Source organism: Formica exsecta, unplaced genomic scaffold, assembly GCF_003651465.1.
Source record: "Formica exsecta isolate Colony F162 unplaced genomic scaffold, ASM365146v1 scaffold363, whole genome shotgun sequence".
NCBI lineage: Eukaryota > Metazoa > Arthropoda > Insecta > Hymenoptera > Formicidae > Formica > Formica exsecta.
Window position 1 is genome coordinate 1,231,285 of NW_021850877.1, and position 16,078 is coordinate 1,247,362.

The 16,078-nt window shown below is 36.4% G+C and overlaps 1 protein-coding gene across 2 annotated transcripts in view; it reads left to right on the top strand.

The window, feature by feature from the left end:
- Nucleotides 1-16,078, top strand: part of LOC115238941 (RING finger protein nhl-1) — a 198,264-nt gene that overhangs the window by 134,739 nt on the left and 47,447 nt on the right. Inside the window, exon 2 of one of the 2 annotated variants that reach the window (XM_029813148.1) lies at nucleotides 2,534-2,638. The exons of the other annotated variant lie outside the window; for it this stretch is intronic. The gene's annotated coding sequence lies outside the window, so the exon portion shown is untranslated. The remainder of the gene's footprint in view (nucleotides 1-2,533; nucleotides 2,639-16,078) is intronic. 2 annotated transcript variants of the gene reach the window in all.

Below are 16,078 nucleotides of genomic sequence, written 5' to 3' on the forward strand. Positions count from 1 at the left end.
ATATATATATATATACATAGTGTGGGAGAGATTTTATATAGTAAGAAAGAGAGAGCCTCTTTAATTCTGTTTATTTTCATTATTATCTTTTATTTTGTTTGCTTTCTTTGATTACTCTTTTGATGCTAAAAATGTTGTACGATAATCACTCGCGGAGCAAAAACATTTGCATTTATTGTTCTACTATCTCTTCTAGTTTTTATGCAACAGATTTTCCTCTCATTTCTCAACTCTTTTTACTTTTTTTTTTCTCGTTCCTCTTAATTACATCTTGTCCCATTTACGTATACATTCGGTTTACTTCGGTTTTTATTAATTTGGCTTCTCCCACTCTTTTCCGTTCTCTGTCTCTTCCTTTTCCCATTTTCCCATTATTTTCTCTAACTACACCAATTTTGCCATCTATCTTCTATTTCGTTCTATTGCCACTCTTTCGCTTTCTATTCTTTTTTCTCACACACATCATCGCGTTTATCTATCTTTTCTTATAGCGAGACGCGCACGATTGCCATCACAATCTCTTTCGAGTCTCTTCGTCTTTATGTGTGCTTGGTCCTCTATATTCTTCTACTTTTACGCTTTTTAAAGACTCATCCCTTCGCATCTGAACCTATTTCTCGCTCGTATCATTTTCTTTTCCATTCATCCGTCCTGTACCAATTTCACCTTCTCACTTCCGTCCCATTTTCAGCATCTTCATCTTCTCTCTCTCTCTCTTCTCTTTCTCGGTCCATCCTCTTTCCTTTCCACATCTCTTCGCTCTCGCGTCTCTCCACGGCCTTCGACGCTCTCGCCGTCTCTTCGTTCTCCATCTCCGTCTGTCTCCGCGTGCTCTAATATAGCCACCCGGTGTCCAATTACTCGCTTCCCTCTTGCTACAGTTTTTCCTCCGCCGCGACGGCCACGACGGAGAAAGGATCCTCATCAGCCTCCGCGCGACACGCTTTTCTATTTTCCGCTTTTTCCTCCGCGATGCGTCCGCTGCTCATTCATCCTTATTCACCGGCCGCGTATCCCGTCGTCGCCCTCGTGCATTTTTATCGCGTCACGAACGACAGTCCGATCTTCGATCCCGATGCAAAATGGGAAATCGTGCGGAATCGCCGAGAAACGTAATGACGGGATGGAAAGGTGATAAAAAATATGGAGAACGGGGCGCAGAAATCGATTGAAGTGCGAGTCACGCTGCCTGTTTCGTGTCCGTTTCGTTTTTCGCGAGTGAAACTAACTCGGTAGATGGTCGACGCGATTCCCAAAGTATAAAGATTCCGTTTGGCTCGAGTCCAGGAAACATCGGTGAAACGAACGCCACTCGTTGAGACCGGGGTACTTGGATACTTTCGAGAAGTGTTCCGTGAACTTACGACGCTTGAAACAACGGGAGAAAAGAAACCACGGTGTAAAGGTTAAATTGCCGTGTCAATTATCAAGCACCAACAAGAATCCTCGAAGCGTTAATTTTGTGGATGTTAAAAAATAATTCTTCACTAAACTTTAGTGGCATACGTTTTTCTCTTCACGACGCGTTAGGGAACTACTTCGTTAGAGTTGGCAAAATTTTTGTTACAGTTCGTTAAAATCGACTGAGCCGTTAAAAATTGTGATAAAATGTTATAAATTTTTCATATACTCTAATATGTGTGTTTTTTCGTGAATTTAGAAATATGAAAATCGCGCGAATCTCTATAGTTATGTACGAAAAATCGAACGGTCGAACCGTGCAAGATGACCTGGCCAACAGCGGCACTATGGATATTTTCGCACGAATATCGGCGAATAAAGTTTGCTTTCGTTACAAAAGCGAGGTGCAAAAAATCTACGGCGAAAAAATACGGGCTACGCGCGTTTATTTAAAAAATGGCTTCGTAACCAATCGAGCCGAGCACACACAGCGATGTATATACGCGCGTGTCTGATTTAACGTCGACCGTTTTCACTCGCAACGTCGCCGCGCCGCGCTCTGTTTATCGTTGTGTTGTCAGAAATGATTTTTTTAATTGAATTGTGAAAAAATTCGCTCGGTTTCATCCCCGCGTGCTATTAACACGACGATGTAACAACGAGACCGTAATGTAAATTACGGTAATGTTTCTCTCCCCGTGACAGCGTTTGCCCAGAATCTCGATTCCCCCAGGCGTCATCACGCTAATTAGAATTCTCGTGCAAACGCCGTCAACGTCCGGTTATTTTTTTCTCGCTTCGATCCTGGCGATGTTCCGTCCACTAATCACCTAGTGTCCTACGCGCAGTCGTCCTGTAAATGCGGCCAAAATACTGTCAACTCCGTCGATCAGCTCATCTTCGCCGGCCGCTGTCGTGTGATCGAGCCACCTTCGTCGAACGCTTCTTCCCGCATGACAATGCGCTTAAATTTACACGACACACTCATGCATCATACATGACATGTATGCGCGATGACGATTTATGTGGGACGCGAAAATTGGCGGCTCCCAAAATTCCTTCGCGCACAATCATGTCGTATCGCGTCGCGTTGGAGCCGTAGTTTAACGATAGTGGATATCTGGTTTTTTAGCTGTCACAGCGCTGGATTTCGGTGACTGGAAAGTACAAGCACTCGGCGATCACTAGGGAGCGGCCCCAACCGAGGAAGACCGCCGAAAGGCGGTCAACGAGTCTGGTAAGAGATTCGAGTGAAAAACGCGTGAGCGTGTGTGATTTCCTTTTCGAAAATGTCAGAAAATTATATTTTGGGCAGCTCTTGTATGCTTTGCATTAATATTTGCTTAAATATTAATATATTTAATATTGTGTGAATATATACATATATTGATAATATTCAATTTATGACAAAGTCATTATGTTTGCCATTGTGTATTACGTATATTATTTATAGATACGTATTTTATTACAGCATAATTAACAAACTTGTTACATTGTAATAATTATACATTAGTGATTCGTTTATTCCAATTCCGCCTTACTAATTCAGCATTCGATACATTAATCATGAAGTTTTTGATGATTTATTAGTATCTGAATATAATGATTTCATTTAATTTTTATCGTTGTCAGAATAATTATCCCGATAAAACAATATTAACGAGTTTTATAATGATCTTGTTAGTAAACTTTGTCTCTGTCAAAACTACCTGTTCATTAAAAATACCCCAATTTTCCGAAAATAATAATCACATTATCATTACACGATAAGAGAAAGGGAGAGAGAGTTAATAAGAAAAAGTCAACGAACAAATGAATCTGCACTAATCAATCTTCGTCGTGCGCTTTATGATCTATAGCTCATTTTGCTGGAGGGTTACCGACTCTCGTAGCTCCTTTTTCCTTCTCGTCTCTGATCCACAAAGCTTTGTTTTCACCGAAAACTTTTATGTCGTAAAATTGACGTGGAATAATTATATTTATCGATTACCGGAGGGGATGATAGCACGTTTCGATTTGCTAGATGAAACTTTGTGACACCAGTGAAATGATTAAAAGCCTTGACAAAAGCCTTTGTCTCAGGAGGGATTTACATTATAATACAATGAAATTAAAATATTCTAATATGTTGCATCATGTTGCATATGTTGAAATTACAAAAATTATATAATTACCACAAGGAATAAATATGGAATATTAATAATATTAATAATATTAATAATCCAAAATTGCATATATCGTAAATTAATTAATAAAAAATCAATATTAGAATTTAAAAAAAAATAAAATTCTCTTAATATAAACAAAATATAAAATTCAATGAATACAAGATAACAGAATATATATTGCAGAATAAAATTTTTCTATAAATATGTAATATGCCCGATTTTAATTCAATATCACTCTTTATGTTTTTTATCTGTGTGTGTATCGTTTCTCCGCAATATACAGGAATGTCATAACATAAGAAATTTATTGCGTGGCACGTCGAAAAATTAGTCACGTCAATATCATTCATGTCGGTCCCATAAATGTTTTCAAGATAAAGCGTTTGAGACAGCTATATAAGTCGGGTCGATATTTTACAAAAATGAGCACAAGATATGATTTATCGGTTTTAGAGTAGCATGGTATGTAACGTCTGATATCTCATTGTAGTTAGTTATCGCAGACTTTGGTCGAGTTATTGTAAAAAGTCGTTGGCAGAATCACAAGGCTGCCAAGTGAAAAATGGGTCTTCATTTGTACACAGGTGGATCTACATTTATGTCAATTCCTCTCGGTAGGTACAAGAAATCCATTTCTCTTCTGACTTTGAGATCGAGAACCGTTCGCCACAAATGAGTCCCATTCTTCTCTGTCAGAAGTGAATTCATCAATTGCTTTTTCCGTACCACACATACGTTCATATAAAATTGATTTTTATATTATTGGTATTTTATATAAATTATTTATATTTTTTATATACATATAATGTTTGAAAACTATCATTCATCTATAAGTGATTGCACCACCTGAGTTAAATTTGACAAAAATGTATAATTTCACGAAAACACGTGTAAGAGAAAAGATCGTATTTTAATAATTTATATGATATAATAATATATGAATAATTATATACAATTATACATATAATTATAATATAATAACAATTCCTTAATGTGTGAAAAAATCAGAAGAATGAGATGCTTTTTCACTAGATATATAATGTAGATTCTGGTATCAGTTATAATGTACATAATATAACGAGCTTTAAATGTTATGTGTAAGGATTATAATAATACAACCGAAATGATGCGGGCGAGAAATTTGTGTAAATCCGATGATTCATTGATCCTACGTGGAATTATTTCGGGATGTTATTTTCATTACGCGGTTAGTTACTCGTCCATAAAAGCGAGCTTTATTTCAGCCATTTCAGGGTGCCGTTGTAAAATATCCGCCATTAAAAATGCTTCGCTACATCCCGAAGAAAATTGAAAAAAATAATTATTGTGTTATTAAATTTTTTTGCATAATAATAATATTTTTATTATTATATGACACACAATGATTTTATAACTCAAAAATCATCAAGTCTCGAAAAATAGTTTTATATTCGATATTTTTGTAATTTTTCGAGAAATTATTATAACTGATATTTAATAAATAATTCTTTTTTTTACCGTGGAAAATGTTTAAAGTTGTTCACGCGTTAAAATGATGTCGATAATGTTCTAAAGAACTTTGTTCTATATCTTCGTTCGTTGCTTGACTACATTCTAATGATTAAAGAGATAATTCGACTCGTTGAGAAAATACTATTGCTCTTTCACAAAGTTTTACACTGTATTATCTCTATATCGAGAAAGTAATTCTTGTTCTCTACTTTGGAATTAATATAAAGAGCATCGTAAGATTCACAATTCAATTGCTCAAATGATAAATTTATCATCGTCCAATTTTAATCGACTGCGATTTTATTCATAAACATATTATGTTTAAAAACAAGTTTGTTTAAATACATTTTAATTTATTATTACAGCGTTTATTTAAATACCGAATTTATTTAATATTTTCCAATTGTTATCTGTAGCTGAGACAATGCTATATATATAACACAATTGCACTCGAGTCATTACATTGCACGTATATCAATGAATTTTGTTCACATCTTTTTGGTCAAGTCGAGCCATTGTGTATTCAGGTTGTATTTTCACAGCAGAGATGTGTTACACAAGATGGTGAAATCAAGCGACGTTTAAATCGTCCTTTCTACCGAAATTAGATCACTTTACTGACAAGCGGCAAGTGGATAAAGCTCTAGCGCGACGTCTCGTACTTCCTCTTTTTTAGTCCTCTTTTTTAACTCTTTTCTGTTCGCTTTTCTCTCTCTATCTCTCTCTTTCTTCCTTCTAGCCGTACCACGCGCCGAAGACTCGTGTAGCAAAAGTAGTGAGGGGATTGCCGCACGATTGAAAGGGTGCATCGCGAACTAACGAGCTACAAAGTGCACCTAGGCACGTAATAAATGTCGTACAAGGAAGAAGAGCAACATATATCTCCGAGTATGACGGCCTCGCAAAAAATTTTCGACGCCAAATACTCGACGAGTATAAATTCTAAAATACGTGGCATGGTTTTTATTATTTATCATTTATTGCCGCTCCACAGTAATTCGTACAACAGATAGCGACCATATTTTGCTCGAAAACAATATAAGCCATGTCGTTAATATAAATATTAGCTATAAGAAAAAACTTACATATTCGTAATTTTTATATATTTGTACGTTATTATAATATACGAATATTATACCTAATATTCTTTATAATATCACACAAAATAATACTATTATGTATTACAATGGCGGTAACATTAGATTGTAGTATTACAATACGGTTTGACCTTTCGCATCCACGTGCATTACCCGTTTAAGTGACCCAATGCATTTTGCGAAACATTAGCGCATTCACCGAAATTAGAAATGCCAGCCAGAGTTATAATTTTACGGTCTCGCGCTGTACACAGTCGCACCCCATATCCGACCGGATAATATAATTCTATAGTGCGCGCGCACATATGTTATAACGTACGGTTAAGTATAAGTAGGTAACACAGTGGAGCATCTCCGAAATGTGTTGGAATTTATCGCGAACCGTGAATCGCAGAGGCGCGGTCAGCGGAAACCGCAGGCCGCATTTTCGACATGGCGCGTAATCCGCCCGGGTTTCAACGAGACTCGCCCGGTTTTCGCTCCGTGACTTTTATGCAGCCTCCTACTTGATATTTCAACGTTGTCACCGCGACCGCATGACAGTCGTTATGTCAAAATGATAAGTTCATCGTAGCACGCAAAAACCGCATGAAAATGTTTCCTGGGCGAAACTTAAACGGATTAAACAAAAATGTTTTATTTACAGCGCTTTAGAGAAAGAAAAAAATTTATATACGTCGCGGAAAGATTTTTATATTACGCTGAAAAATACCGCGCATCTCTCTATCAATCATAATTCAACTCTTTCGAGACGATATCTCAACTATGTAGTTGTTTCCAAGTAATTTTCAATAATAATGTTTTAAAAGTGAGTGATACATCTATCTTAAGCACTTGAAAATATTAAAGACGCGAACGACGGCGTTTCTCATCCTCGTCTTTACCCGCTCTCTCTATTCGCTGTCGTCGTTGCCATACTCGCGATTAATCCTTTGCGCAAACGAGACGACTGAAAAGCCAAAGAGGGATATAAGTTTCCAGGATAAGCGTACCTGATACCGATGCCTGGGATCAGATTTTCCGAACTTTGTTTAAGATTTTCCGGCAAGAGAATTTATAATTGCAAAATTCCAAGAATCGATTTTCGAATTAAACTTGACATTGAAATTCTCAATAAATCACTTTTACGAAAAGATTATTATAGCTCTAAAATACTTAAAATTGAGAGAGCGCAAATACATAAATATATGTATATATATATGAACTTTTGTTATCGAGTGAGTTCTACAAAATCCGATTATCAGAGGAAATGAGCACCATATATCTTCAGATGCATCTCGTACTAACGCGATTAACGGTGGTTTTCTTGACGGGATCCATTCACAGATTAAACCGTGCGCTTGGACCAAACAGTCATTTATGGTCTCCGACAATCGTCTCGTTCTCCAACGCTTCCACGATTAGTACTTGCCCTCAGACAATTCGTTATGGATCACCTTGTCGCTTTTGTCCACGACCGAATCGTTTGCACATACGGCTGAATTGTAATAGCGGATATAATCGCTGAATTACGGGACGTGCATTTGCGCCAGTCTCCACGTCACTAATAGGATTTTGCAGAAATCCAATGAATACCCTGGGATGTTTAGAATGTGATTGGCACGAGCGAACAGATGGCAAAAATAAAATCCGCGATTTAATTCCTTGCATTCGAGTATTGGTAACAAGCTGGTCGAGAGAATTTCATTTTATAGACGTTTTAATGGTTGCTTTTCGCAGATAATATTTGATATGCGATATAAAAATCCTTTAAAATCATAAAAACTACTAACATAATAAAAAGATTTATAATAAAAGATAAGAATAATAAAAGGATTTATCAAACTGAAAACAGATCCCTCACAATTGGAAATTATATAATTCTTTTTGTTTTATTAGTAAATAATTCGTAAAAAAAACGATTCGTCTTTTACGCTTTTTGAAATTGTTTTTTAAAGTTATAGTCCGATGTTAGAAGCCAAGCGCAATATGAGGAACCACAGAGGTGTAAAGTGGCGTCATTTCCGCGCCGTATCCGGGATATTTTTTACTACTTTACTACGTCACACGAGCCACAAACGATACTAACCAAAGATACGAGCCGACTGTGTTTTTCACACCGAGAAACATATATATATAAGTAAAATTGGTATTTCTTTTTTTACGACGTTCCACGACGGCGGAAGTTCTTGACGATCTAATTGTTGCTTTATGATGAAATAAAATGTGCAACTGATAACTGGCTTTTAATATTTGGATCAAAAATTAGCTCCTCGAGTTTGTATATATTTTTTTCAATTTAGCATCGGGATATTTTTTGCGAAGATATACTAAAACTCTTTATAAGGGAAAAATTCTGTATGAAAAAGAATTTGCAGATGTTTAATATTCGTAATATCAGTATACACTTGATTCTTCCAGAGCATTACGTGACAGCAAAGAGCTTCCATTCTTACTGCAGTTTTTCATGAAAATGTCCTACTACTGCGGAAATTCACAAATCGCCCGAAAATGTAATTACGTTAACTGCCGGACAAAGAGCCGTCATTTAAAGCCGGGCTTTGGCTTTGTTTCACGACGCTTGGCAATGCATAAAATAACGCGCGATTGTGACAAAAGTGACATGCTGTTGCAGATTAAAGCGCAAAAAGCAGTAGATGAAGGGATAATAATAACGGAATAGAAGGATTATAATGGAATACATCCTCGTATACACAGGAATAATAGATTAATACTACGACTATATTAGTACAGCCCTTCGAGACACTTCGATTTCTCTATACATCTACTTTTCTGCCCTCTTATTGCAGACGCATAACGGGACGCATTACATATTATATCATCACGACGCTATACTCATCTTTGACACCTCAAGTGCAATTCGGTGATAATGCAACCAACGCGCGTTTCCGATAATACACTTCTTCGCGCGAATAAGGACGCTGCGATACAACGGGCGGCGGTTATCGCATCCTATACCGGATGTATAAAACATTGTACCTGGCTTCTCGCCACAGGAGAAAATTTCTCTCTAATCTTCTCCACCGTCTACCTCTACCTACTTCCCACGAGAGAGAACCCTGATCCAACAACAAGATTTGCTCCGCCGTTCGTCCGTCTGTTCCTCCCACGCAAATGATAAAGAGACTATTCACACTAGATGAAGGCAAGAACCCGTTTCGCTCTCGCATTGCGCATTTTATATTTTCTCTCCCATTATTATTTTAGAACAACACGTCGCGCGTGTTTTGTTTGCGTGACAGAGTTTCATAAAAGTGCATGAGAGATAATAAAACCGTGTCCGGTGGCTTTTCTCCATATATTCTTATCGGCGATCTAAAGACTGAAACTTCGTAATCTTCTTTGCCAGAATTATTGTTACGTAACGTAAGCTGACCTGTTAAATTAAAGGGAGAACATTGCAAAATTCTAAAATTCAGGAGATTGAGATTATTTAACAAATATTTATCTATTTTCACAATAATCAAAAATGTTTTATTTACAGCGCTTTAGAGAAAGAAAAAAATTTATATACGTCGCGGAAAGATTTTTATATTACGCTGAAAAATACCGCGCATCTCTCTATCAATCATAATTCAACTCTTTCGAGACGATATCTCAACTATGTAGTTGTTTCCAAGTAATTTTCAATAATAATGTTTTAAAAGTGAGTGATACATCTATCTTAAGCACTTGGAAAATATTAAAGACGCGAACGACGGCGTTTCTCATCCTCGTCTTTACCCGCTCTCTCTATTCGCTGTCGTCGTTGCCATACTCGCGATTAATCCTTTGCGCAAACGAGACGACTGAAAAGCCAAAGAGGGATATAAGTTTCCAGGATAAGCGTACCTGATACCGATGCCTGGGATCAGATTTTCCGAACTTTGTTTAAGATTTTCCGGCAAGAGAATTTATAATTGCAAAATTCCAAGAATCGATTTTCAAATTAAACTTGACATTGAAATTCTCAATAAATCACTTTTACGAAAAGATTATTATAGCTCTAAAATACTTAAAATTGAGAGAGCGCAAATACATAAATATATGTATATATATATGAACTTTTGTTATCGAGTGAGTTCTACAAAATCCGATTATCAGAGGAAATGAGCACCATATATCTTCAGATGCATCTCGTACTAACGCGATTAACGGTGGTTTTCTTGACGGGATCCATTCACAGATTAAACCGTGCGCTTGGACCAAACAGTCATTTATGGTCTCCGACAATCGTCTCGTTCTCCAACGCTTCCACGATTAGTACTTGCCCTCAGACAATTCGTTATGGATCACCTTGTCGCTTTTGTCCACGACCGAATCGTTTGCACATACGGCTGAATTGTAATAGCGGATATAATCGCTGAATTACGGGACGTGCATTTGCGCCAGTCTCCACGTCACTAATAGGATTTTGCAGAAATCCAATGAATACCCTGGGATGTTTAGAATGTGATTGGCACGAGCGAACAGATGGCAAAAATAAAATCCGCGATTTAATTCCTTGCATTCGAGTATTGGTAACAAGCTGGTCGAGAGAATTTCATTTTATAGACGTTTTAATGGTTGCTTTTCGCAGATAATATTTGATATGCGATATAAAAATCCTTTAAAATCATAAAAACTACTAACATAATAAAAAGATTTATAATAAAAGATAAGAATAATAAAAGGATTTATCAAACTGAAAACAGATCCCTCACAATTGGAAATTATATAATTCTTTTTGTTTTATTAGTAAATAATTCGTAAAAAAAACGATTCGTCTTTTACGCTTTTTGAAATTGTTTTTTAAAGTTATAGTCCGATGTTAGAAGCCAAGCGCAATATGAGGAACCACAGAGGTGTAAAGTGGCGTCATTTCCGCGCCGTATCCGGGATATTTTTTACTACTTTACTACGTCACACGAGCCACAAACGATACTAACCAAAGATACGAGCCGACTGTGTTTTTCACACCGAGAAACATATATATATAAGTAAAATTGGTATTTCTTTTTTTACGACGTTCCACGACGGCGGAAGTTCTTGACGATCTAATTGTTGCTTTATGATGAAATAAAATGTGCAACTGATAACTGGCTTTTAATATTTGGATCAAAAATTAGCTCCTCGAGTTTGTATATATTTTTTTCAATTTAGCATCGGGATATTTTTTGCGAAGATATACTAAAACTCTTTATAAGGGAAAAATTCTGTATGAAAAAGAATTTGCAGATGTTTAATATTCGTAATATCAGTATACACTTGATTCTTCCAGAGCATTACGTGACAGCAAAGAGCTTCCATTCTTACTGCAGTTTTTCATGAAAATGTCCTACTACTGCGGAAATTCACAAATCGCCCGAAAATGTAATTACGTTAACTGCCGGACAAAGAGCCGTCATTTAAAGCCGGGCTTTGGCTTTGTTTCACGACGCTTGGCAATGCATAAAATAACGCGCGATTGTGACAAAAGTGACATGCTGTTGCAGATTAAAGCGCAAAAAGCAGTAGATGAAGGGATAATAATAACGGAATAGAAGGATTATAATGGAATACATCTTCGTATACACAGGAATAATAGATTAATACTACGACTATATTAGTACAGCCCTTCGAGACACTTCGATTTCTCTGTACATCTACTTTTCTGCCCTCTTATTGCAGACGCATAACGGGACGCATTACATATTATATCATCACGACGCTATACTCATCTTTGACACCTCAAGTGCAATTCGGTGATAATGCAACCAACGCGCGTTTCCGATAATACACTTCTTCGCGCGAATAAGGACGCTGCGATACAACGGGCGGCGGTTATCGCATCCTATACCGGATGTATAAAACATTGTACCTGGCTTCTCGCCACAGGAGAAAATTTCTCTCTAATCTTCTCCACCGTCTACCTCTACCTACTTCCCACGAGAGAGAACCCTGATCCAACAACAAGATTTGCTCCGCCGTTCGTCCGTCTGTTCCTCCCACGCAAATGATAAAGAGACTATTCACACTAGATGAAGGCAAGAACCCGTTTCGCTCTCGCATTGCGCATTTTATATTTTCTCTCCCATTATTATTTTAGAACAACACGTCGCGCGTGTTTTGTTTGCGTGACAGAGTTTCATAAAAGTGCATGAGAGATAATAAAACCGTGTCCGGTGGCTTTTCTCCATATATTCTTATCGGCGATCTAAAGACTGAAACTTCGTAATCTTCTTTGCCAGAATTATTGTTACGTAACGTAAGCTGACTTGTTAAATTAAAGGGAGAACATTGCAAAATTCTAAAATTCAGGAGATTGAGATTATTTAACAAATATTTATCTATTTTCACAATAATTTATCGAATGATTGATTTTACACAAGTTTATTACGTCAGAGATTTAAATAAAATGCTTAACAATTTTTTTTTACCTTAATAACTTATAAAATTGACGAAAAATTATGAACTTTTACGTTAAGAGTATTTTGCAATGAAGAATAATAGGATCGTTATTCCATGCAAATTTCAAGACTGCCTTTGCATAAGGGTATTGTTCAATTAGATACGATGTAATGGCGGTCATGCAAAAAAATTGCGACTTTACACCGAACTGTCCCGAAGTGCTCTCTTATGTAGTCTGCTTATGTATTATGCAAATTTCTTTATAAGAGATTTAACACTGTTCGAGATCTTACATTAATGATAATGGTTGGTCATTAGAGTTTTACTACTTGTCCGTTAACGGAAAGTGCACAGAAATCAATTGTAATTGTGCGCCTTAAAAAATGTATTAAGTATATATTATATCTTAAGTATTAAGTATAGTTGACGATGTTTTTTTTCGTTGTTACTTTACTACAACAAAATATACTTCATAATATATAAGATTAATTCATAAACTATACCCAATCTCAATTTTTCTATAACGTAAAATGATTATTTTTAGGATATAAAAATTCAGAATATATATTTATTTCGTAATATTGTCGACGAATCTCAATCTAATCGCATTAAAAAAATATCGAATAGGTTACTATTTTTTAATCTGAAAATAACTATCATGTATTTGTGTGTGTGTGTGTTGTATTGTGAGGTACATCGATACTTGAAGCAATAACGTATCTCGTATTTTAACGTAATATTTATTGCTTTAGACTATTTGCTCTTTTACGACGATAGTGCCAGCGGCCTGAACCTTATAATCGATACACTCCACGTGTCCATTATCAAATCTCACGCAATACAAAAACACACAGACACATACGCAGAGACTTCTATCTATCTTATCCTGGTCCCCAACGAAATAAAGCAGGAGCCCCCAGGAGTAAACAAAGAAAAACTTCGGCCGTTATAACTTTGTACCGTATAGCTGCAGAGAGAGAAAGCGAATGAAAGAGAAAGAGAAAGAGAGAGAAAGAAAGGACGTCTCTGCTCTTAGGCGTTAAATGATCCAAAAATGATACATCTGATGCTTTTGCCTTTCCACAAAAGTTGGACCCCTTCGGCCTAGTCGGCTTTCCTCGCGCAAGAATTTAACCATATATAGGAGATTAAAGCAAAAATAAAACGAGGGTAAGAGAGAGAGAGAGAGAGAGACAGAGAGAAAGTCGTGCACGCTCCAACGCTCTACTGGACCGAGTGAGGTGAAATGGAGAAAGGGGGGGTGTGATAAAGGAAGAAAGAGAGAGAGAGACAGAGAGAAAGTCGTGAGAATAGGGGATATATGGTGGCCCCGCGGAAATCGATAGCGCAACTGGAATCTTCCATCGCATCCGTACCGCCGTGAAAAAGAACGATACGACTATATGCCGGAGATTAATTATGATTAACAATACAAATTTGATTACCGGTTTATATTGACCGGAGATAATTGTGTCTACGTTTCTTTTGTTTCGAACACAAAACGACGAAACTCTTCTCTTTCTTTCTCTCTCTTTCTCGGACGGATGTCTTTCACTTTGACGAAACCCCGAAAGATACCGAATATAAGAAAGTACGCTGTAAAAAGAGGGGTAGAAAAGATATTGCAAGATTTCTTCTCGAATGAAAGAAGAAGGAAGACCAATAAATGTGCCTTATATCTTATATCGCAGAATTATGAGCTTTAGAAGTTGAACGTAACGATTACACTTAGAGCGAGATCTGAAAAGTTGTCGAATCCTCGAAGGTTTTGACGCATAAGTAATGACTGTATTTTTAGAGGAAATATCCGGAGCGATTTTATGGTACGCTTTTTTTACGACATTTACGACTTACAACGGCGGTGGAAATCCAGTTTCATTTTTATCCATTTACATGGAAGATTTGTTACATTGTAGATTCTAGTTGCAGTTAAAAATAAAGATCCTGTTTTATTTTTAAATATGATTTAATATCATTAGCACGTCAAATATATGCGCCTCTCTCTTTCTCTTTCTTTCTTTCTATGGATTGAGACTGAGAATATAGAGTACTTCGAAAAGTTACTAACTACGAAATGTAATTGAGACGTACATTTCGAGCTGGGTATTTCAGTTGAATCTGCATTTCAAATCCGTGGATTTTTTTTTAACATGTTCTACCTTGTGTGTAATTTCACCTGTCGTCGTATCTGTTGCGGTATTTGAGTTAGGCGCGTATGCTTAGAATATGCAAAGTGTTTAAAATTAACCGGAGTATGTATGACGTCGATCTCATTTTAAAGTCAGAACGCGTGATATAAACCCTCCGCTACGAGGCATATTTAAGTTCTCCACGTGTAACGATTACGATAAAGGGGAATGAATCTTGCAATATATTTCCTATTTGTAACATTTTCCAATATTATAATATTCCGATTATTTAATATAAATTAAACAATTCGAGTTTTTTTTATGCACACTCACGATTACATAGCGCAAAAAAATAATTATTGAAAACTCGTTGGGCTAGTGCCTGCAACATTTGTCAGCGATTATAATATATTATCCACATTCGCATTTTGTAATCGGCAAGAGAGCATCGTGAACGATGAAATAATATTTGATCTAGAATAAAGTGCGAGAGTCTTTGGCGATGTTGTGTTCCCGATTTACAACAAAGAGTTAATTAAGATTAACAATCCTAAGTACGCTGATTATCTCTCTTTGTTGACCCAACATATTTCCGATTCCATCATCCCATAGTCAGCTCTCTATTGTTGAGCGTCAACCTACGATCTCTCATTTGAATAAAAGAACAGCTATATAACCGCGTCGACGAATTAATTGAAAAACTCCGGAATAATGTGGAGTCAAATAGAAATCGTGAATTATACTGCAATCTCTTATACCGAGGAAACTATCAATAACGAGAAAATTCTTAATAGTGAGACGCATCATTCTCTGATACTTTCGCACAACGAGAAATATGAATAATTAAAACGGAAGCTAAAAGCATTGATTAAGTACATTATTTGAATCAAACTGTACGCTTCAGAGTTTGAAAAGCGGCGATAAGTCCGTAATTTATTTTTCTTTGGAGTGTGAGCGAACGAGCAAACTATATAGCGGAAATAAATTTCGTGGAATGTAAAATTTCTGTACGTTTCAGCGATACGTAAAGCTAACACAATCGCCGTGAGAAATGTGCGGACACGTATTAACAGATTTATTTTATAGATATTTCCAACATTAAAAAAAAAACAAAGTTACGTTTAGTTCCGGCTGTTCAACGCTGATTTTTTTTCTACTATGCATATATGAATATATATGTTGATAACAATAACAATAATAGCGAATAACGAGCGAATAAATTTGCAGATTTTTTTTTATCTGCAAAGGTAGTAGTGTGATATTTTATACGGTTTAATCACGGGATTACCAGAGGTCGTTTTATATATTCGCACAGGTGGAAGTTATGAGATCTGAAGAATTTTAAACGGAACTTTATTACGCTCTCGAAATTAATTAAATTTGTTCACGTTTTCTTATGCCTTACGCGTGCGATAGACAGAAGCAATGATGCGATAATATATAT